General features: G+C 40.4%; 1 pseudogene; it reads right to left on the bottom strand.

Moving 5' to 3' along the window:
- Positions 1-774: 774 nt before the first annotated feature.
- LOC121284668 overlaps positions 775-24,501 on the bottom strand; it is an 83,977-nt pseudogene continuing 60,250 nt past the window's right edge.

Below are 24,501 nucleotides of genomic sequence, written 5' to 3'. Positions count from 1 at the left end.
TCTGGCTACTGAACCTAAAACAGATGCACAAAGATGGTCCGGAGTAATGTATGTTATGGCTCAAACTGATTGCTGAAAGTCTTTCAAAAGCTATCTAAAACTCGGTGAGTATCACACATTTCATTGCAACATTTAAAGCAGATGGATTTTGATACTTTACATGGACATGTTCAGACAATAAAACCAATATTTATCAAGTAAGATTAAATGATACAAAATAATTCTGCTAGTCAGCAAAAATATTCCCTACCTACAAACAGAAGCTTATGTAAAGTGCACGAAACAATCCAAAGTAATGTATATTTCAGTTATTGCTACTTGCATCAGAAATATCAGTGAATAAATGAGCCTATACCTTAAAATGCAACTGATAATAAGAACAAAGATATCAGAAGTAAAAGGAAAGCAAATAAATTGATTCTGCCATGACAAAAAACCCAGCTACTATTTCTTAGATGATTCAAATTAAGCTTTCAGCAAGGACACTGGCATAGTTGAGGGGAAAATGAATGATCATGTATAAGAATCATTAAACAGATTCACTTACAAGAAGATGTTTTAAAAACTCCAGCACTTTACCCATGAATTTTAACTTTTGATCCTATGAAGAATTATTTTATTAAGTTCAGAACCATCAATATATCAATATTGATTCAACCGGAACCTTAAAATGACTTGATCTTTAACACAAATGAAACTGGAGCAAGAATATATGATTATTAAGAAAATTCAACATGAAGTTAGTTGGATAATGACTGACTGATAGGGATCAAATTAATTGTCAATCACTATTGCATGCAAATCACTCTTGAAAATAATTTTCCCATTCTCCTCTCTTGAGCACTGAGGCTGGCGTAAATATTGAAGAACCTCAGCCTTCAGATCCACAGGGCAGCCTTCATGAAATGTGCCATTTCTATGAGGAAATCCAAAAGAAGCTCTCTGTTTTCATTTCCTTCAATGAAACACTCTGTGATGTCGAAGTCCAAGGCAAACTGATAAATCCAATACTTCATTCTCATTTCAACAAGCATTTTGTGGAAATCAGGAAAAAGGCTACTGCTAGGAAACCGGGATCCAAATCTTTTCCGAATTGAATGCCACCCATTGATTCCTGTTAATAGTAATATATAAAACATATATTTTGATTGAAATGCTGATAATGCCAAAATTGGTAGAATTCTTACGTAAATTATTTATTTAGTCAAGTGTATTTATAAATTTATTTATGCTTTCTTGGAAAGAAAATATCTTCTTGAAGCATACATATGCCATGTGACCCAAAGAGACTTAGTGCATATATACCTTTAATGGTTAACTTAGATTAGGAAGTGGTTAACAAATTGTGGTAAAGTGAGATACCCTGTACCTTTAAGAGAATGCAAGTGTATTGATCATGTGACAGCACTGACAAATCACTATAGAGTGTGGGCAACTGGGAATTGTAAGTCTAGTTCTGGAGGTTTCTGAGTGAGCACGTATGATCTGGTGCTCTGCCCTATGTCTCAACAAACCATCACTGTTCATTCTTACATCAGTCTCTCCCCATTATTGATTATAAATAGCAATTAATGACTACATAGGAAGGTGTGCACTTACAGTTCGATTGGCCAATGAACTCATTTACCCAAGACATAAAAGTGACGACGAGGATAAAAACATTGCAAGACACCTGAATGTAAGTCCACAAGATGGGTGAGCAAAGCACTGGAAAAAGCATCTGTGCTTGACTTGTAAAATAGGCAACAGCTGGCAATTGGAGCAGGAAACAGTGCTGCAGTTTAAAACTTAAAAAGAACCCTGTGGAATCGTGATCACGGAGATCCCGCCAAAACTCGAAAAGAGCGCGGAACCCAGCAAAAAAAAGCCGACAACTACAGAGACAGTTTTTTTAAAAGTGACTGCTCTTAAAGCGGCAATACATTTAAAAGGGTAAATTCATGAAAATGGCTACGAACACAAAATTATAAAAGACCCCAGAGAGAGCACGACTCTGTGGTAAGCCAAACATCTAAATTCATCATTAACTGGAAAGCCTATCGGAAGTGCAGTCCCTTTGCAGTCGTTCACGATGCCGCAGTTCAGGCATGTCGATCCATTCAATCCCTTTTCAGATGACTTATCTCAGTAAGTTGAACGCCTAGCGTTCTGTCTTACCGCTAATGACATCATAGGGGAGGAGAAGAAGAGGGCGATTGGTTTGTCCTTATGTGGGAGCAAAATGTACAGGCTGATCCACAGCCTTACATCACCCAGTGCCCCAGACTCGAAAACTTTCAATGAGTTAATAACTATTGTACAGAGCCACCTGAGTCCAAAGCCCTCAGTTACCATACAGCGCTTCTAGTTCAATTCAAGGAACAGGTTTCCAGAGGAGACTATAGCTGACTATGTGGCCATTTTAAAGGCATTAACTGCGCATTGTGAATTCGGAACGTCCATTAGTGATATGTCGAGAGACCAGGTGATATGCGGGATTGGAGATGATATTATCCAAAGGCATATGCTAGCCAAACCTAGTCTAATTTTAATAAGGCATTAGAATTAGCTACCATGATAGAGAGTGCTGTTAGAAATTCTGAAGTTATAAAAGAGACACAAAATGGCGCCATCCATCTGGTCAAGTGGGACAATCTGGCAAAAGGCGCAAAAACTTCAGACTCCACAGAAAGGCGGGAAATGGTCTCTAGCTCCAGGCCTTTTAAAAACAACAGTACAGCAGTGAAAGCTCACTAAATGAATGAGAGAAATAAATCCAGATCTCCAGTGAGCGAATGACAACTCAAACAAATCGAGTGCTTTTTCTGCCATTGCTATGGCCACATAATGCAGCACAGCAGAGAAAGGCTAAAACAACACTATAAAGGCAGAAGGAAAAATTGTGAAACATGCCTCATGGAAGAGCCAAATGAAATAGATTCAGACGTCCATTCATTATATAAGCTCAAGGTCGGTAGAACTGAGCCAATCCAAGTAGCCATAATGATCAATAGACAATCCATTAAGATGGAAGTTGATACGGGAGCATCAATGTCCATCATCGGAGAACACACATTTAGATATCTGAGTAAAGGAACCCACCCTTTGAAGTTCAAAGTTTCAAACACTAAGCTGAGGACATACAGGGGTGAAGAAATAAGACTGAAAGGGTTATGGCAGGTCTCGGTGAAGAATGGAGACCAATCTGAAATGTTACCCACACTAGTGGTAGCTGGAGAGGGACCCAGCTGAATAGGCTTCAACTGGCCCGAACAGATTAAATTGAAATGGGCCGAAACTTTTCAAATTGCTACAACAGGCTGACAAGACTTATTGCAAAGATAATCTTCCAATTTTAAAGATGAATTAGGAAGAATTCAAGGGCTACAGGCCTGAATCCTTGTAGACCCAAACGCAACCCCCATGTTTATAAGAGCCAGACCAATCCCTTACGGGACAAGGTAGAAGCCGAATTGAAGAGACGGGAGAAATTGGGCAACCTGTAGCCAGTGCAGTTTGCTAAGTAGGCAGCAGCCATTGTATCTGTGCTAAAGTCAGACCAAAGTGTACATTTGTGCAGTGACTACAAACTAACTGTAAATTAAGTGGCCAAAATGGACAGACACCCAACACCCAAGATTGAGGAGTTATATTCAAAGTTGGCAGGGGGCACCACATACTCAAAATTACATATGAGCCATGCCTACCAGCAGGTAGAATTGGAAAAGGACTGTAGATAACTTGTCACCATTAACACTCATCATGGATTTTATCAATATACAAGACTGCCTTCTGAGGTCTTGCGTGCATGTGCTATTTTTTAGAGGGCTATGGAAAACTTGCTTCAAGGTTTACCCAATGTTGTTCTTTACTTGGACAATGTTTTAGTCATTGGACTAACCGAAGAGGAGCACTTAGCAAATCTGGAGGAGGTGCTCAAACGACTCGCCCAAGTGGGGGTACGCTTAAAGCAGGAAAAAAGCTTGTTTCAAGCCAGAGAGGCGATTTACTTAGGCCACAAGGTTGATGCGCAGGGCCTGCACCCTATGGAAGAGAAAGTCCAAGTCATTCATGAGGCGCCGGCCCGGAGAAATACCACTGAGCTTAAGGGCTTCTTAGGCATGTGAAACTTTTATGGCCAATTCCTCCCGAATCTTTCGACTGTCCTGGCTCCATTGTTCGGCCTACTTAAGAAGAACCAAAAATGGAGTTGGCAAGCCCCGCATCAGGATGCCTTCCTGAAAGCAAAGCGACTGTTGAGATTGTCGACCCTGTTGGTCCACTTTGACCTCAAAAAGGAATTCATTTTAACATGTGACATGTCCCTTATGGCATAGGGGCTGTTCTTTCACATAGGATGGCGGATGCATCAGAGAGGCCCACCTCGCACATTCAGTGTTGCAGAGTAGCAGTATTCCCAAATCGAAAAAGAGGGGTCATCTATGTGTGCAGCCTCTGTAAATTTCACCAATATCCCCATGGTTGCCATTTCCATATCATCTCTGATCGTAAGTTCCTACTGGGATTATTTGGGGAAGAGAAGTTGATACCGCTCATTGCATTAGTTTGCATACAGTGATGGGCGCTCATATTAGCTGCTTATGAATACACTTTTGTTCATTGATCAGGTACTCAAATTGGAAATACCAATGCATTAAGCCACCTTCCCCCGCTAGCCAACAAAGGGGAACCCCAATTCCCCAGGAATTCATCTTAGCGCTAAATTTTCTGAACTCCTCCCCTGTTCAAACCATACAGAATTGGGAATGGACAAGCCGGGACCCGCTACTGTCAAATGTCCATGAGAAGTTCTTGTACGGTTGGTCTAGTGGATCTGACTCCAAGGAGATGAAGCCCTATTATGATCACAAGTATGAATTATCATGTCAGGACGGCATATTGCTATGGGGAGCAAGGGCTGTTGTGGTACTGAGGGGGTGAAGGCCGTTATTAGCCGAGCTACTTGGTGCCCACCTGGGCATTAGCAGAATGAAGATGATCGCTCGCAACTATGCGTGGTGGCCTGGCATGGACACAGACATTGAAACTCTGGTCGAGAGCTGTCCTCAATACCAGCAAGTGCAAAAGCTCCCCCTCTCAGCTCCATTGCATTAGTGGGAATGGCTAGTTCGGCCATGGGTGTGCCTCCACATTGATTATGCGGGACCCTTCTTGGGTACGATGTTCCTTTTGCTGATTGACTCCCACTCTAAGTGGATGGACATTTATGAAGTCCAGTCGCCCATGTCAGCTGCGACTTTAGATTGGCTGTGGCAGAGCTTTGCCATACAAGGGTTGCTGGAAGTCCTTGTTTCTGACAACAGGACTGCATTTACCAGTGCGGAGTTCAAAAAGTTCATAACCCTGAATGGCGTTACCCATATCAGAACCTCCCCCTACCACCCAGTGTCCAATGACATGACTTAGCAGGCTGTCCAAACATTTTAAGCCAGGATGAAAAAGGTGGAAGGGTATTCCATCAGTACGAGCTTGGCCCGGTTCTTATTCGCATATCGGGCCATGCCACACACAACGACTGGCATTGCCCTGGCAGAACTCATGAGAATTTCTGGCACCCGCCTGACTCTGATCTGGCCAAATTTAGAGGGGAGGGTGAAGAAAAACCAGGAGGCACAGTAGACCAGGCATAATGGACATGGGCACGAAAGAACTTTCTCATTAGGAGATACGGACCTCGCAAAGAACTTTGAGATGGGCCAAATTGATTGTTAGGCAAGGTCAGCGCTATAACTGGACCCCTCTCCTATAGTATGTTGGTAAGCGGCCAAGTAATTCAATGACACCTGGATCATCCCTGCCAAAGAACGCCAATCCTACAAGGTGAAATGCAGCCGTCAACTATCTGTGAGTCAGCTCCACAGGTAGAGGGAAGGTCACACGACTCAGAAGTATTGGTGGGGCCTGTGGGGCTGAGGGAGTTGGAGAGTCCAACCTGCCAGTGCCCACTGAGGGACCTAGCGGGCAGTTGGCTCCTGAAAAGGAGGTCTTGGAGACACCAGCCGAGGTTGTTGGACTACGACGCTCAGCCTGTCAAAGAAGGCCTCCTGAGAGACTTGACCTGTAAATAGTTATTGTGTAAATAGTTAATGTGATTTAAGCTTGTTAGCTGTACTTTTAAGTAAGGTTGGGGGCGGGGGAAGGCATATATAAAGTGAGGTACCCTGTAGCTTTAAGAGAATGCAAGTGTACTGATCATGTGACAGCACTGACAAATCACTATACAGCGTGGGCAACTGGGAACTGTAGGTCTAGTGCTGTAGGTTTCTGAGTAAGCACGTATGATCTGGTGCTCTGCCCTGTGTTTCAATAAAGCCCCACTGTTTATTCTTACATCAGTCTCTCTCCATTATTGATTGCAAGAAGCAATTGATGAGTACATAGGAATGCATGCAGTTAAAGTTCAATTGGCCAATGAACATATTTACCTAAGACATAAAACAAATGGTTCATTATTTGAAATTCATTCATTTTGATTTGCTGAGTTAAAATGGAATGCACTGTTGTCATAGTTTCTCCAGTCTCAAGTATTGGAGAATCATGGAACTTTGCACACGCAGAAAACAAGGCATTGTTCTTATTCATTCTTGCAAAATGAACATTTGTGGCCCATCCCTAAACACCCTTGAAAAGGTGGTGGTTTACTGCCTTCTCGAATTGCTGCTGTCCATGTCGTGTATGTACACTCACAATGCTGTTGCTTGGGAGTTCCACGATTTTGAATCAGCAATAGCAAAGGAAAGTTAATATGGCTCCAAATCAGGATGGTGTGTGAACTGGAGAGGGACTTTCAGTCGGTGATGTTCATGTCCAGTTTCTTTTGCCCTTCGAGGTGTTAGAATTGGAAGCTTGAAAGGTGCTGTTGAAAGAGCCTTGACTAGTTGCTGCGGTGCATCTCATATATGATACACACTGCAGCCACTGTGTACCGGTGATTGAGAGAGTGACTGTTTAAGGTGGTGATGGAGTGCCAGTCAAGCAGACGACTTGTTTTGGATGGTGAAAAGTTTGTTGAGTGCTGGAACTGCACTTATCCAGGCAAGTGGAGATTATTTCATCACACTCCTGAATTGTGCTTGTAGATGCTGGGCAGGTTTTGGGGAATCAGGAGGTGAGTTACTCACTGCCGAATTCCCAACTTTCCTGCTCTTGTAGCCACAGTATTTATATGACTGGCCCAGTTAAGTCTTTCGTTGATATTAACTCCCAGGATGTTGATATTGAGGTACTCAGCAATGGTAATGCTGTTGAATATCAAGGGCAGATGGTTAGATTTTTTCTTTTTGGAGATGGTCATGGTCTAGCACTTGCCTGGTGCTAAAGTTACTTGCCACATATCATCCCAAGCCTGAATGTTCTCCAGGTCTTGCCAGCCACCAAGTGTTTCTCTCCACATTTAAATTTATTCCTTCTCATTCATCATTATCTTTAGCAATTTCTTCTTTTCAAGCATTTAATTCCCTTGGTTTGTAAAGAGAATTCCAGATTCTACATAAAGCAATTTTTTCTAACCTTTAATTTTTTGTGATTTAATGTGTGGCATCTTGTAATCATCTCATGGATGGACACATCTTATCACTATTTATTCTATCAGAGCATTTCAGATTTCCATCAAATCATTGCTTCTCAGCTCTAATGAAAAAAGCACAAACTTCTGAAGTCTTTCTTCCGAATTGTAGCCCCTCATTACTATCACATCTGAGCAAGTCTATGCTGTACTTTTCTTCATTGTTATTATATCTTCCATATCACAGCTTGCTCCCAAATTGCACACGATATCTAAATGGCGATCTAATTGTGATTTTTGTTTAAGCTTTGCAATGCCTCTGTGAACTGATTTTAGTATGGCAACATTAGTGGAGTGGGTAGAGGGCTGGGCAATATTTGGTGCAGGAAATCATGAGCTGCTGAAGGCATAAGATTTTCTGACTCTGGCGTTGGAGATCCGATGGATAGGAAGGACACCTTCTTCCACTCACTAGTCAGAAGCTGATGTAGCAAACTGGGGTATGCGTATGGCAAAATCAGGTAAAAACAACTTTCGCATCACATTTGATGCTACTTCATATTCAATTACTCAAGTAACATTATGTTTTCATCACCATCTATAATTGGAGTATCTGTAGGTTCTTGAAGGCCACTTAGTGTTTTTAATATATAATGAATATATCAATGATTAGAGATTTCAGGATCAATCGTGAGGAGTCTTTAGAGACTAAAAGCTCTTCATTTACAATGTTCAGCATTGACAGCAATTCTTTCCTCTGTCATCTAGTCAATTCTTTATGTACAATGCAATGTTTTACTTTGTTCTAGGAGTTGCTCCTATGGTATAACCTTTTTTGCACATATACCAGATTGTATGGAACTAAACATCAGGAGGACGATGAAGAGCGATAAATAAACAAAATATGATTAGTATGTTCCTAGTAAAATTTCAGTTGTCCTTAATGTCAGCATATCAGAATCACTCTCACCTACCTGAAACATATATTATTAGGAGTTTGCCATTAGTTTCCAGAAGGCTGTGGAAGTACTTGATGGATTCCTGCACACTTTCTACATAATACTACATCTGGACAAGGAAAAAAAGCACTGTGACAAATACAAATATGTTCCCATATAATCTATATCCTTATTTCAAAAGTAATTGTGAGACATGTCATCAATGTCTGAAGACAATGGCATTGAAATTCTAGTTGTGACCAAGGTGGAATTCTGAAGGTTTCTGATTGGAGGGCAACTTGTGCCAGAATTGGATCTGTTTTTGCTGGTTTGCCACTTTCCATGGGGAGTGTGGGCAAATTTCCTGTTGCTTCAAACAACTAATTTTGGATTAATTTTTGTATATTGTAAGAATTACATGCAAAAATCCCTTGAGAGGTATCAGCAGGGAGCCACTGAGCTCTGTTGTAGTCTTTGGAATGCTCCAGGTCTCAAGCACAAAGTAGTGAATCCCAGGAGGAATTAACTACCCATGCACCAAAAGCTCCTGAAAGAGATGAAGATTTTGTAGCTTTCTTCTCCAGTGGTTCCTTTGAGGCCTTCTGTTTGTAACTGGAGCAGCTGCATTACTCTAATATTTCAGTCTTCTATCAGGGTGGATATTACTGGCACAATGAGCTGCTTTAGGGATTTATTATGTGAAATCGCACTTCATGCTACTACTTAATGCTTCGGCCCTAAATTTCCTAGAAGAGTAATAGATTAGATGCTAGCCACACCTGAGCACAAAAGCCTGGTCTGCATTCCCAACTCTACATCCAGGACTGTTTTAAAAACAGAGGGTGAAGTTAGGAAACTTCATCCTGTAATTAAGAAATTAGATTGCAAGAGAACCATTTCAAAGAAACAGTACCTATTGCTGGAAAGAGAGAAATGCTGTCTTTTCATCTTGCACTCTTTGGGACAACTGCAAGAAAGCCAAATTTCAAGCAATTGCAACAATTTATACGATCGTAGAAAAGGGTGCTGATTGGTTGGCAAGTTCACTCTGGTTGGCCGAGGCTTTGCAATGGAGAAAGAAATGTTGCATCTTCCACAAACAGGCAATTCCAGCAGGAATCATTGGATTGTTACCAGGAACAGAAATCCTGCCTGATTTCTTCCTTCATTCCATAACCCAAGGTTGTCAATTGTAATGACACTAGTCTTATCCTAGCTGATATCAGCTAACTCAGTACGCACAAAGGACTATGTTAGCTCCCTGTATTTTATGCTACAAAATATATCCAGTCTCAGAAACGACTCCCCAAATTTATTTCACAAACAGCATGAAACATAGGAGAGTTTCATCCCATTATCCTTGATCCAAGCCCCAGAGCTGTATCTAACAGATCAATTAATCATTCCAAAAAACAGAAGTAGCAAATTGTGAAGTAATTTTATTTCTTTTTTCTTATTCCCCATCTTTAAGCTGCCTTCCATTGATACCTAGAATCATAAGGCTGAACATATAAGGGTGCTGTAGTCCTCATCTACCCCGGCTAAAAATTCAGAGGGAGGTGGTGGGGGGGGGAGGGGGATAGTCTGCCATGATCCTATCAGCTGTCCAACAGCTATTTAATGCTGGGATCAGCATTAAGTGGTTGGTGGTGGGACTTCTTTGATCCTGTTTTACCCTCATCACCAGTTTGCTGTAGAGTGGCTGAGTTGTGCTATTAATGATAGAGTTGACCAGCAGACAATTCCTGGGTGGAAACCTTAAGATTGTTTACTATATACTCAGCAGCAACTACACATGTGCTTTCAACTCCAACTCTATCTCTACACTAACTCTGAGGTAGTCTGCACTACTCTCCCATTGGTTACTACAGATCATGTGATCTTGCCTAACAAGTAATATTATTAAAGGTACATTACATACTAAATAAACCCATAATTATTACAGGAATGTTGCCTCTAATGGGCCAGGGGCCCTGCACAGGAGGCCCCCCCACCCTCTTGACCAACACCAGTCCTCACAGTTAAAGTTGCCAAGCTTCCTGGTTGGTGTGGGCCTCCACCCATCCTGGGTATAGTGACCATGGGGGTGGGATAAGGCCACTAAGTGGCCACTTCAAACCTCAAAAGGCCCAAGGACAGGCAGGCTACTGGACAGCTTGCCTTTCCCCATTTAATTACAGTGGGGGTAGGGGGCAGGGGGCAGGCAGGTTTATGGCAGGTACTGCTCCACCACCACACCCCCTTCAAGCCTGCCAGAGGGAGAGCATATAATCCTGCCCATAGAATCATACACCACAGGAGGAGACTATTCAGGCCATCGTACATACAGCAGCTCTTTGAAAGAGCAAACAACTCCACACTCTTATTGATTTCAAATTTGTTTTTCCCTGAAACCCTGGTAGAGCTGAGTGAGATAGGATATTGTCAAATATTTTAGATTCAAGAGTCAAACTGATTGGCAAGTAAATTTTTAAAAGCTATCACTATTATCAGAGAGCACTGTATTAGGCAAACTTTAATTTGGGAAGGGAGGAGAGTCTGAAGACATGGGTCCCATTCTCAGTACAGTTGCATCACAAAACAGCACAAGATAAGTTTGGATGAAGGAAGCCCTAGAGCAGATTTCAGATCATACTTTCAGATTACCAACCCTATTGGATCTCCCTGTTAAAGTAAGTCCTTTATCTTGGTATTAATCACTTTTCTCTACACCACTCAATTGCTAATCCGAACAACAGTCAATTGGGACAGTGAGTTCCTTCAACGTGGAAGGTAAGTTAGAGGAGAGGGTCATGCCTGAATGGTCTCAGGCACAATGCGGCTGATTTACATTAGCATTGTCTACTAGCAGGCTACCCACATACCCATAGATAAAAGCAAAATACTGCGGATGCTGGAAATCTAGAACATACCCATTTTGGTGCCAGAGGTGTCAAGGGCAGGCAGACCTAAGATAAGGAATAACTTACCTGAAGAAAAAAGTCAAAAAGAATATTACTTCTAAAAAAGAACTATGGCGCATACAACTGTCAATATGTTGGGCATTAACTAGCACAGTTAGTTATTTGATAGCTAGGACTGGGTTCACAGATAGCCCAGGCTGATGGGCTGAGTGGGTTGCTTGTAAATTTATCTTCAGCTGCTGTTACCTCAATCATGTGAATGAAATCAAACTTTTTTGTTTTCATTTCTTTCCTTCCTTTACTTTTCTTATTCTCCTGAGGTCATCTGGTTCCAAGTGAAGGAGATGTTAATTCCTGATTTTTTTTTTCTTTTTCAAGCTCTGGAACACAGGTAGAATTAGAAGGAATTTACCCCTGAGCTGATTGTAAACACCATTTTTTTTTTTGCTATTTCATCATAACCAGTTTCTAGGAACACACATGTGGACACGCATCTCAGTACTTTCTGTTTTTAAGTGAAAACATTAATATGTTAAGTTTAGCCCAGGGAAAGTAGCACATATTTAAGCACTGAAGCAATTTGTTTACACTTCAAAGTACTATAACGTAATATTGAAAACTGTTAATTTTGTCAAATGGTACATTTCATCAATCGGTAAATCGAATAGAAAATGTTTGAGCCCCCTCATCATTTAGATAAATTGATTTTAAATAAACAAAAAAATTATATCAAGCAGCAGTTTAGTGTATAAGATCCCCCTGGAGTTCCCTCTGGCAGTTGATTATCTTTCCGGTGAGGACCAGGTGGCTTGTAGTTAAAAATCCCTCCCATTATCTGGGGTACCTACTGTCAGTATCTATTGTGTCTTTTGTGGTTCTTTTAGGATCAATCCACTGCTTTTTTTTCCATCACCCGCAATTTTTTTAACATTTATTTATCAAATTAACTCTTGACAGTTACTATTCAATTTGCTTCCAATACCATTTTAGGCAGTGCATTCCAGATCACCAGAACTCGCCGAATTAAGAAGACTCTAATCAAATTGATGTGTTAAGAGGGATTGCTGCTGAGTATATGCAAGGAAACATTGGACACTGCTCGGACAGGAATTTCATTTGCAATTCTCCTTCACATCTCCAGAAGCATATTACAGTGTTCGTTTCTGACCATGATTAAGTTCAGACAGGGATTGAACTGATTTTTATTCTTCATTTTCAATTCAGAGTGTTAATACCCCTCACTCAATAACATTGTGTTCTCTCCACCTGTTTCTACTTGTTTCTTTGCAAATGCTTATCCATTGTCCCACCCCGATAAAAGCAAAGACTTATCCAAAATAATGATATTTTAATAAAGACCATTAACCCATTTGAACATGGATAACATAATTATTGAATATAATAACTTATAAATGATTAACTTACTTTTTGCCATCTTTACACTGAACAGTACAAATTACTGGTTCTGTGATCAAAGGATAGTGATGCCTCACCCACACCAGAACCAGATCAAAGTTTAGCTTTCACCTCAAACAAAACTATCATTTTCAACTGGAAACACCTGGTCCTTATATATAAAAAAAAGTTTAAAAAATTACCTTTGTATTTGGAGATATGCTCAGGATTAGGCTCCACCACCTCATTATGAATTGAAAGCCCTGGATGTTTGGGCTGAATTTTGCCAAGTACTTCAAAATCTATTTGACCTGAATGAATAAGTAGAACATTTTTGAATTATTTTTCCACAAATTCATTGCAGCAAGCTCATCAATAAGAAGTAAGCAGCAGTAAAACTGCTGAGATTCACTTCTTATAAATTGTGTACCTTTCATTGTAATTTTCCTTTACACTTATAATCAAATTTCACTGAACTGTAAGCAATTATATTTTTCCAATGCAATAGCATTGAATTGTATTTTCATTGATTTTGTTCTATTACCTCAGAATCATATTATTTATTTCAATACAAGGAAATAAGATGAATGCATTGAAGACAACGTTCTGTTGATTTTGACAATTGATAGATAATGGACAGAACAGAATCCTTTTGCTTCTTTGAATAGGTTGCTCCTTCTCAAATTTACCACGAGGTTCTGGGAATGGGAATTGACGTGCAGATATGCAATATTCTTTTCCCGAAGTGAAACAAATTCCGTTATTATTTCTTTGAATTCTTTTGAATGAAACTACTTTATTCCAGGAAAGCTTATGCAACAATGTCTAAACCATTATGCACATTTAATTTATCCTCTGGAATCATTATAAATCGAATTGGAGTCAATTGTTGGTGCTGATGAGATACTGTTCATCTGCTGTCTGTATTAGAAAGCATTCAGCAGTGAGCCTAATCATTTAATTACCTGCATTTAATTACCATTTGGACAAAACACCCTTTTCTTAATTAGTTTACTAATGAATTGTTTTCTGCAGAGTTGTGCTAACACTCACTCTCATGCAGTGTTTCACTAGTTTTCAAGTGTTTAGGAGAAAACAGAAAACCTTATCATACAAACTTCTGTATAACAAAAAATTAGTTTTTTTTTGACATATCAACTGAAACATACATTTAGAAAAAAATCATTGATTAAATACAATTTTTAAGGAAATAAAAAGTTATTTGCCTTTTGTTTTAAATGTGAGATTTTTGTTCAGAAAATAACACAATTGCACCAGTTTTTTAGAACAAAACATATTCAACATGAATAACTGAAGGTGTTGTGACTACATCATTGAGGTGATATGATTTCAATCCATTCAATCCTGGCAGATCTTCTATGACTGACTTTATTTCAGGCTTTCCTTGCCAGGTATGTTGGTGCATATTCAACTCCAAAGAGATGTACTTATATCTTGCAAAAAGGATCGCCATTCCTTTCACAGGATTTTGAGAACTGACAAGTGTGAGTTTGAGCCTTCACTAGCTACCGAGCAGATACCAGGAAATCCTCAATAGCATTGTGGTAAATATCGGAACCCACATTAAAATGAGTGCTTTTCCATCGTCTTCCTGGCCACCGCATAGTGCAAACCAAGTCCAGTGAACAGAGATTCCAGCAGCTCGGGCTAGGGAGTTTCTGTAATAAATTCTTGCCTCTGCAAGGGACTCCTGGGAGGCACTGAACCAGAAAATGTAGTTAGAATTTCCTCATAGCTGGTTTTGAGCTGCTGCTGTAACATCGTGGAAAGCACAGCAGAAAGCCCCTTTACAGAGGGGCAGAAACAAATCATAGAGGCATAGAGTCATTTACAGGGCAGAAGGAGGTCATTTATCCCATGAATCCCATGTTGGCTTTTTGTGGACCAAACCAGTCAGACCCTTTCCCCTGCTTTACTCCATAGACCTGAAAGATTATTTCCCTCAAGTGCCCATAAAATTTCCATTTAAAGTTATTCATCATTTCTGCTTCCACCACCCTCATAGGCAGTAATTTCTGGGTCATTATCCCTTCCTGAATAAAAAAGTTCTACCTCACATCTCACATGCGTCTCTTTCCCAAAACCTTAAGTATGTGTCTTGTAGTCCTTGTATCTTCAGCAATATGAAAGCTTTCCCTTATCTGCATAATCTTGTAAATCGGTATCAAATCTACTCTCAACCTCCTTTGTTCTAAGGAGAACAACACCAGCTTCTCCAACTCATCCTTGTCGCTAAAATACCCCATCCCTGGAACATGTTGTGTTTTGTGTTATGACACAGCAGGTGGTAAATGTTGAGCTGTTCAAATCCCAGAGGAAACTTGAAATAACGGTTACAATTAATTTTCAATTTGTATGTTTCGAGATGCAGGCTTTGAATTCAGTAATAATAAGACAACCGAGTCTTAAGAGATTTCTATAAAACTAAAGTATTTATTAATGGAAGAAAAATTTGTAAGCACATATATGTGTCTACAAATTGCTGCTACAATAACTTTTAAATCCCATAGATAATCTGATTCCCGGTTACACCTTCGTTAAGGCAACAGTAAAACACATAGGTTTTAAAAGACGCAGGCAAAGTAAACCAAACTTTGACACCAAAGAGAAGGACTCAATGGTCGATTTGTCTAGGGAAGAGTATGTAGATAGCCTGGATCATGTTGAGATCAAAAAAGAGGACGTATTAAGTGTCTTGAAGAATATTAAGGTGGATAAGTCCCCAGGACCTGATGGGATCTACCCCAGAGTGCTGAGGGAGGCAAGGGAGGAGATTGCTGGGGCCTTGACAGAAATTTTTGTATCCACACTGGCTACGGGTGAGGTCCCAGAGGACTGGAGAATGGCCAATGTTGTACCATTGTTTAAGAAGGATAGCAGAGATAATCCAGGAAATTATAGTCCAGTGAGCCTTACTTCAGTGGTAGGGAAATTATTAGAGAAGATTCTTCGTGACAGGATTTACTGCCATTTGGAAGCAAATGGGCGTATTAGCGAGAGGCAACATGGTTTTGTGAAGGGGAGGTCGTGTCTCACTAACTTTATCTAGTTTTTCAAGGAAGTGGCAAAGATGATCGACGATGGAAGGGCAGTGGATGTTATATACATGGATTTCAGTAAGGCCTTTGACAAGCTCCCTCATGGCAGACTGATACAGATGGTAAAGTCGCACAGGATCAGAGGTGAGCTGGCAAGATGGATACAGATTTGGCTTGGTGATAGAAGACAGAGGGTAGCAGTGGAAGGGTGCTTTTCTGAATGGAGAGCTGTGACTAGTGGAGTTCCACAGGGATCAGTGCTGGGACCCTTGCTGTTTGTGGTATGCATAAATAATTTGTAGGAAAATGTAACTGGGCTAATTAGTAAGTTTGCAGACGACACTAAGGTTGGAGGAGTTGCAGATAGTGAAGAGGATTGTCAAAGGATACAACGGGATATAGATCGGTTGGAGACTTGGGCAGAGAAATGGCAGATGGAGTTTAATCCGGACAAATGCGAGGTAATGTATTTTGGAAGATCTAATGCAGGCAGGAATTATACAGTAAATGGCAGAACCCTTAAGTGCATCGACGGGCAGAGGGATCTGAGTGTACAGGTCCACAGGTCACTGAAAGTGGCAACGCAGGTAGATAAGGTAGTCAGGAAGGCATATGGCATGCTTGCCTTCATTGGCAGGGGTATTGAGTATAAAACTGGGAAGTCATGCTGCAGCTGTATAGAACCTTGGTTATGCCACACTTGGAATATTGCGTGCAATTCTGGTCACCACTTTACCAGAAGGATATGGAGGCATTGGAGAGGGCGCAGAGGAGGTTTACCAGGATGCTGCCTGGTCTGAAGGTTATTAGCTATGGGGGGAGGTTGGAGAAACTCAGATTGTTCTCACTAGAGTGACGAAGATTGAGGGGAGACTTGATAGAAGTTTACAAAATTATGAGTGGCATGTACAGAGTAGATAGTCAGAAGCTTTTTCCCAAGGTGGAAGAGTCAATTACTAGGGGACATAAATTTAAGGTGAGAGGAGAAAACTATAGAGGAGATGTGCGGGGCAAGTTTTTTACGCAGAGGGTAGTGTGTGTCTGGAATTAGCTGCCAGAGGAGGTGTTGGAAGCAGGTACGATAGTGGTGTTTAAGAGGCAGCTTGACAAATACATGAATAGGATGGGAATAGAGGGATATACACCCCGGAAGTGCAAAATGTTTTAGTTGATGGGCAATATGATCGGCGCAGGCTTGGAGGGCCGAAGAGCCTGTTCCTGTGCTGTACTTTTCTTTGATACCCTGAATAGGCAAATTTAACGTGAGTTCTCTTAACTTCAGTCCCTGGAGGCAACAGTTAAGGACATACAGGCTGAAGGCATTTCATTCTTGTTCAATCTTAGACTGCCTACCCTTACACAGAGCCTTTGCTCCTTTTTACATATTTTCCCCTTTGAATGCAAATACCCATTGTTTCACTGCATCTTTGGACTTTACCTCTCTGAAAATATAAATCTGTCATAGCACTAGGTTTAACTAGTAACTTGTAGGAAAAATAAACACACTGGGCAGAACTTTTCCTCGTCGGGCGGGTGTACGCCCAATAAAATGGGAGAAAAAGAGTGCGCAATGACATCAGGCGAGTATCCAATGTCACCGCACGCTCACGTAATATTTCAGTCGGGCGTGAGTCAGCAGCGTGCCCACCGACAATTAAGAAGCCTATTAATGCCTTGATCAATTAACTGAATTGAATTTTTTTCTCCCCATCCAACTTTACAGTTGGCAGGTAGGCGAAAAAGACCTTCACATATTTTGCGAAACTTCAGCAAGGGGGGGATGGGGGGGTGTGGGTGGGGGGGGGGGGGTGAATGGGGTTTTGACCATTGATTTAAAAAAAAATAAAACATTTTAAAACTTCTTTTCAACATGTTCCTGCTCACGTGACAGGGTCACATGAGGGGACATATTTTCTTTAATTTTAAAGTCTTTATTTGTGAAGTTAAAAATCTTCAGCTCCCCAAGGTAGCTCTGTGCCTTGAGGGAGTTTTCCACGAGCGCACCCATGCGCATGTGTGGACTTCCGTGCTCGCCCTCGTCACCTCCCCACCCAGGCAGCGCTGAGCGTTTCAGTGCACGATTCATGCTGGCTGGCCGTTAATTGGTCATCCAGCATGAAACCGCTGTCGGGCCCGATTGCAGACAGTGGTCGGTTTTGCAGCCAATCCCAGGCCCTCCCACCATCCCCGCCCACCGAGAGGAAAATCCTCCCCACTGTCTCTAAACTTCACCTGGCGAGGTGACACACTTCACCCCTCCTTTGAAAACGATCTAGTCTGGTTTATTTAAAAATGCATATGTCCTTTTACATCTTACATTCTAAACTTCCCCCATGTTTGCTATGTTTACATCAAATCCATCAGACCAGCTGCCTTTGATCCTATTAAGTCTCACAGACACATACAGACACATACACACATCCCACTATTACTGTATTTTACAATAAATTCCAATAACATCATGAAAATTATTATATCTTCCTGACATCCCACTCCTTATTGAAAAATGAAGCATCATAATTTATAAAGACAGCTTCATTATATTAACGCATCTTATACTATTTCCTACTTATTTATATACTTACACTATTATATTACCAGATGCATGCATTAACATAACAATATTTATACAAACCCTTCACGTGAACCAAAATGATTTCAGTTCAGAGTCCAGGTTTTAAATGTCCAATTTTCCCATCAAGCTTCAAACTCTTGATAAAGCCTCTGCAATCCGATTTTCTCGTCCCGCTACATGTATGATCTGTAGATTAAATGGTTGCAGTAATATACTCCATCTGAACAGCCTTGCACTTCTGCCTCGAAATTTGTCTAGCAACTTTAAATGATTGTGGTGTGTATAAACAATTGTTTCTGATGAATTGTTTGCAACATAAATCTCAAAATGCTGCTAGGCTAATGCCAAACCCAAAGTCTCCTTTGCGATCATCGAATATCCTCTCTGTTGTGCATTTGACCTCTGTGAAAAATACCCTGTCGGTTTTTCAATTCCAATGTCACCTTCTTGTAACAGTACAGCCCCAATGCCTATATCGCTTGCGTCAATGGCCAACTTAAATTTCTTGGCATAATTGGGTACTGCCAAAACTGGTGCCATAATTAATACAGTTTTCAAGTTGTCAAATGCCTTCTGACATTCCTGTGTCCATTGAAACTTCTTGTTCTTTTTTAATAGCTCTTTCAGTGGAACAATCACACTGCTAAAGTTTGATACAAATTTCCGATAAAACCCGCTCTTTGTTTTGTTGTAGGCACAGGGAAATCCATGATAGCCTTGACTTTCACACCTCTCGGAGCCACCTTACCATATCCAATGGCATGGCCTAGATATGTAACTTGCACTTTTGCAAATTCACTTTTAGCCAAGTTCATCACCAAATTAGCTTCTTGTAATAGAGAAAATAATTCTTCCAGATGTTCCTCCCACGTAGGACTGCAAACCATCAAGTCTCAATATAAACAGCACAATTGCTTAGACCAGCAATTACTTTGTCAATCCTTGAAATGTTGCAGTTGCATTTTTCATACCAAATGGCATGACTTTAAACTGATAAAGTTCATCTGGCATCACAAAAGCCGATATCTCCTTTGCTCTCTCCAATAACGGTACTTGTCAATATCCTTTTAGCAAGTCAATCTTTTGATAAATTTTGAATGTCCCACTTTCTCAATGCAATTTTCCAACCTTGGTATAGAATATGAATCTTCTTTTGTCAGCACACTCACCTTTCAATAGTCCACACACAGTCTTCGTGTTCCATTAGTTTTCAGCAAACTCCAGTTATTGCAACTAAACTCAATGATATCATTTTGAAGCATGAAGTCAATTTCTTTCTGTAATTGTGATAACTTTACCAGATTTAATCTATAAGAATGTTGCCTTACCAAAGATGAAACTTCTACAGGCACATCACGTATCGCTAAATCTGTCGTTCCCAACTTATTTTCACAAATAGCTTTGTGTGACTGTGATTGTTTTTCCAAATCACTTTGACAATTATTTGGAAGGTAATTCAATATATTTACATTTAAATTTTCAAGTACCCCTTCATTATCCAATTTGATTAGAGGAAATCAATTTCAGAATCCTGCATTTATATTTCTTTCTCATTATCTCCTACCACTAACACGCCCTTTTGGTCCTCTTCCATGTCAAAGTACTTTTTAAGCATATTTACATGACACACCCTTTGATTCTTTCTTCTATCCAGACTATGTATTAAATAATTTACTTCACTCAGTTTCTTTTCAATCCACTGAACCTTGCCTTTAATGAGTCACCCAGTACTGGTTAAAAAACTAACACTTTCTCTCCAGTAACAAAGTTCCGAGCTGCGGCTTTCCTATCTGTGTTTACTTTCATTGCTCGCTGTGATATCTTTAAGTGTTCACTGGCCAACTTGTTGAACCTTAGACTGCCTACCCTTACACACAGCCTTTGTTCCTTTATAGATATTTTCCCATTTGAATGCAAGTACCCATTGCTTCACTATGTCTTTGGGCTTTACCTTCCCGATAATAAAAATCTCTCATAGCATTAAGTTTAACCTGTAATCTTTAGGAAAAATAAACACACTGTTTCTAAACTTCACCTAGCTAGGTGACAAGTTTCATCCCTCCTTTGAAAACAATCTAGCCTGGTTTAATTAAAAATGCAAATATCCTGTTTACCTTACATTCTAAACTTCCCCAATCTTTGCATCAAAGCCTTCAGATCAGCTGCCTTTAATCCAATTAAATCTCTCACACACAGGCACATACACACATCCCACTATTACTCTATTTTATTTGGGACAGTCCAAATAATTACAGGTGGTGGGAAAACTATTGGCAAAAGTTCTGAGTGACATTATAAATCATTATTTGACGAAATGTGGAGTAATCAAGGATTGTCAGCATGGGCTTATTATGGAAAGTTTTTTAATGAATAATGTGATTTAATTTTTTGAGAAAGTTACAAGGAGAGTCAATGAGGATAGTGCAATTGATGTAGTCTTCATGGGTTTTAGTGAAGTTTTTAATAAGGTCTGACAAATCAGTAAATTAAAAATTCATGAGATCCCAGGGTAAGTGGTAACTTGGGTCCAAAATTGCTTCAGTGTCAGGAGGCAAAGGGTTATGGTTGAGGGTCTTTAGTGACTGAAAGGTTATTTCCAGTGAGGTTCCATGGGGCTCAGTACTAGGTCCCTTGCGGTGTGTGATATATATCAATGATTTAGACTTAAATGTAGGGAACACGATCAAGAAGTTTGCAGATGATAAGGAAATTGGCCTTGTGATTGATAGTGAGGGAAAAAAAAACATGTAGACTGCAGGAAGATATCGATGGACTGGTTGAGTGGCCAGAAAAGTGGCAAATGGAATTCAATCTGGAGAAATGTGAGGTAAAGCATTTCTGGAGAACAAACGTGGCCAGGGAATGCACAATGAATGTTTAGATTCTGTGAAGTATAGAGGAACACAGGGACCTATGGTGTATGTCTACAGATCCCTGAAGAAAACAGGATGATAGATAACATGGTGAAGGTGGTATATGGGATTACTTTCCTTTATTGGCAGAGACCAAAACACTAAGTAGACCACAGCTAGAGTACAGCACAAAGTTCAAGTCACCACATTAAAGGAAGGATAGCGAGGGTAAGGAAGAAATTATCAGGATGTTTCCAAGAATCAGGAATTATAGCGACGAGGAAAGATTGGATAGGCTGGTGTTGTTTTCTTTGGAGCAGAGGAGGTCGAGGGGGTATTTAACAGAGGTGTATAAAATTTTGTGGGGCTGTGATAGACTGGATAGAAAGGACCTATGTCTGTTAACAGAAGGGTCAATAACCAAGGGGCATATACTTAAATTGGGGAAAGGGTTAGAGGACAGCTGTGAAGCATTTTTTAAGTAGCAGGGTCAATGCTTGTGCAGGTTGGGTTCAGGAAGTCCTTCTTCTAAATTAGTATACTTAAAATTTGTCCTGGGAGTCTGGAACTGTCTAAAAGGGTGGCAGAGACAGGAACCCTCATCATATTTAAAAGGTGATTGGATATGTACTTGAGCTGCTGTGGCCTGCAAAGTTAGGACCCAGAGGTAGAAGGTGCAATTAGACCAGATAGGTCTTTTTTGGCCAGCATGGACATGATGGACTGATTAGCTCCCTTCTGTACTGAAAATCTTTCTATGTTTCTGCATTAAACCAAGGTCCTGTCTGCCTTCCCAGGAGTACAAATTCCAGTGCACAATTTAAGAAAGAACAAAGGAGTCCACTCAGTGTCCAGGCCAATATTCATTCCGCAATCAATTAGCAAAACCTAAAACATATTGGGGCAGAAATTGGTATGCATTGTTGTTGTTGTTGTCCTACAGCAGTAAAACAAGCACAAGTTTTTAGTATACTAATTTAGCAGTGGGACTGCCTGTTCCCAACCTGCACAAGCGTTTATCTCACCTCTAAATGCATAAGCCTCACTCTTTAGGCATCCTGCTTCCCTCCTTACTACCCTTGAGGGACCATGACGTTGAGATGGGGACAGGTCAGAAGATTGAACAGAATATAAAAAACAGCAAAGAATGACAAAAGGATTAATAAGGGGGTGGGGGGGGTGGTGGTGGAATTAGTGTACGAGAGAAAGCTAACTGGAAATAAAAAGATAGATAGTGAGAGTTTTTAGTAGATACCTTAAGTAAGAAAAGAGTTAACAAAGTGAGCATTGGTCCTATAGAAAGTCAGTCTGGGGAACCAATAATGGAAAGTAAAGAGATGGCAGGTGAATAGAACAGGTATTTTGCATTGGTTTTTACTATAAAGGATACAAGTAACATCCAAAAAATACCTGTAAATCAGAAAATGGAAGGGAGGGAGGAATTCAAGAAAATTACAATCACCAGCAAGTGGTACTGTTGGAGCTGCAGATCCTGATGGACTTCATCCTAGGTTCTTGAAATAAGTGGTTGGTGGAATAGTTGATGCATTGGTTTAAATTTTCCAACATTCCCTTAATTCAGGGAATATTCCATTAGATTGGAAAATAGCAAATGTAACTCCTTTATTCAAAATAAAGGAGAGGGAGACAGAAAGCAGGAAACTACAGGCCAGTTAGTTTAACATGTCGTAGGGAAATGTTAGAAGTTATAATGAAGAAAGCTTTAGCAGGGCACTTAGAAACGTTTAAGGCAATCAGGAAGAGTCAATGTTTTGTAAAAGCGAAAGCATGTTTAACTAATTTATTGGAGTTCTTTGAAGGAGTCAGATGTGCTGTGGATAAAGGGGAACCAGTGGATTTGCAGTACTTAGATTTCCAGAAGGCATTTGCTAAGGCGCTACATCAAAGGCTACTGCAGAAAATAAAAGTTCATAGTGTTGGGGGTAACATATTGGCATGGATAGAAGATTGGCTAGCTAATAGGAAACAGAGGGTAGTCTTAAGTGGGGCTTTTTCTGGTTGGTGGGATGTAACGAGTGGTCTACCACAGGGATCAGTGCTGGGACCTCAATTTTCACAATTTATATAAATGGCTTGGATGAAGGAACAGATTTAAGGTTGTTACATTTGATGACAAAAACATAGGTAGGAAAGTAAGTTGTGAAGAGGACATAAGGAGGCTATAAAGTAACATAGGTTAAATGAGTGGGCAAAGGTTCGGCAAATGGAGTATAACATGGGCAAACATGAAATTGTCCATTTTGGCAGGGAAAATAAAAATACATTATTAAATGGTGAAAGATTGAGGAGCTCTAAGATTCAGGGGGATCTGGGTGTCCTAGTGCATAATCACAAAAGACTAGTGGGCAGGTACAGCAAGTAATTAGGAAAGCCAATAAAATGTTAGCATTTATTGTGAGGGCAAGTGAATATAAAATAGGGAGGTTATGCTTCAATTGCACAGGCACTGGTGGGACCACATCTGGAGTATTGTGTATAGTACTGATATCCTTATTTAAGGAAAGATGTAAATGCGTTAGCAGTTTGGAGAAGACTTACTAGGCTAATACCAGGAATGGACAGGCTGTCTTATGAGGAAAGGTTGGACAGGTTAGGCTTGTATCCACTAGAGTTTAGAAGAGTAAGAGGTGACTTGATCAAAACTTTTAAGATCCTGAGGGGCCTTGACAGAGTGGATGTGGAGAGGATGTTTCCCCTTGTGAGGGAATCTAGAATTAGCGATCACAGTTTAAAAATAAGGGGTTGTTCATTTAAGACGGAGATGGGAAGGAATTTTTTCTCTCAGAGGGTTGTGAGTCTGTGGAATTCTCTTTCTCAAAAGGGGTGGAAGCAGAGTCTTTGAATATTTTTAAGGCAGAACTGGATAGATATTTGATTAATAAGGGGGTGAAATATTATCAGGGGTAGGCGGGAGGTTACAATTAGGACAACCATGATCTTATTGAATGGTGGTGGAGGCTTGAAGGGCCGAGTAGCCTACTCCTACTCCCAGTTCGTATGTTTGTATGTTCTACATTCAGGTGAGTAAAATTCTAAACAATATCTTTTTACTAGCAGGCGATTCTAAGGTCCACTGTCAACTGACACAGGGCACAACAATCTTGTTGTGGGGAACCTCAAATAGGCTTTCAGCCCAGTACAACAATTTCTGTTTCTTTCCCAAGGTGTGGGCTCTGTATTTTTGGTCAGAAGTGTGTGTGCTTGTCCTGACTGCTGTATGAGGGGTCAGTTGGACAAACAGGTGCTGCATACAT

This window comes from Carcharodon carcharias, chromosome 12 (assembly GCF_017639515.1).
Source record: "Carcharodon carcharias isolate sCarCar2 chromosome 12, sCarCar2.pri, whole genome shotgun sequence".
Taxonomy (NCBI): Eukaryota; Metazoa; Chordata; class Chondrichthyes; order Lamniformes; family Lamnidae; genus Carcharodon; species Carcharodon carcharias.
The sequence above is the reverse complement of the archived record's forward strand: the minus strand, read 5'-3'. Positions and strand labels throughout refer to the sequence as shown.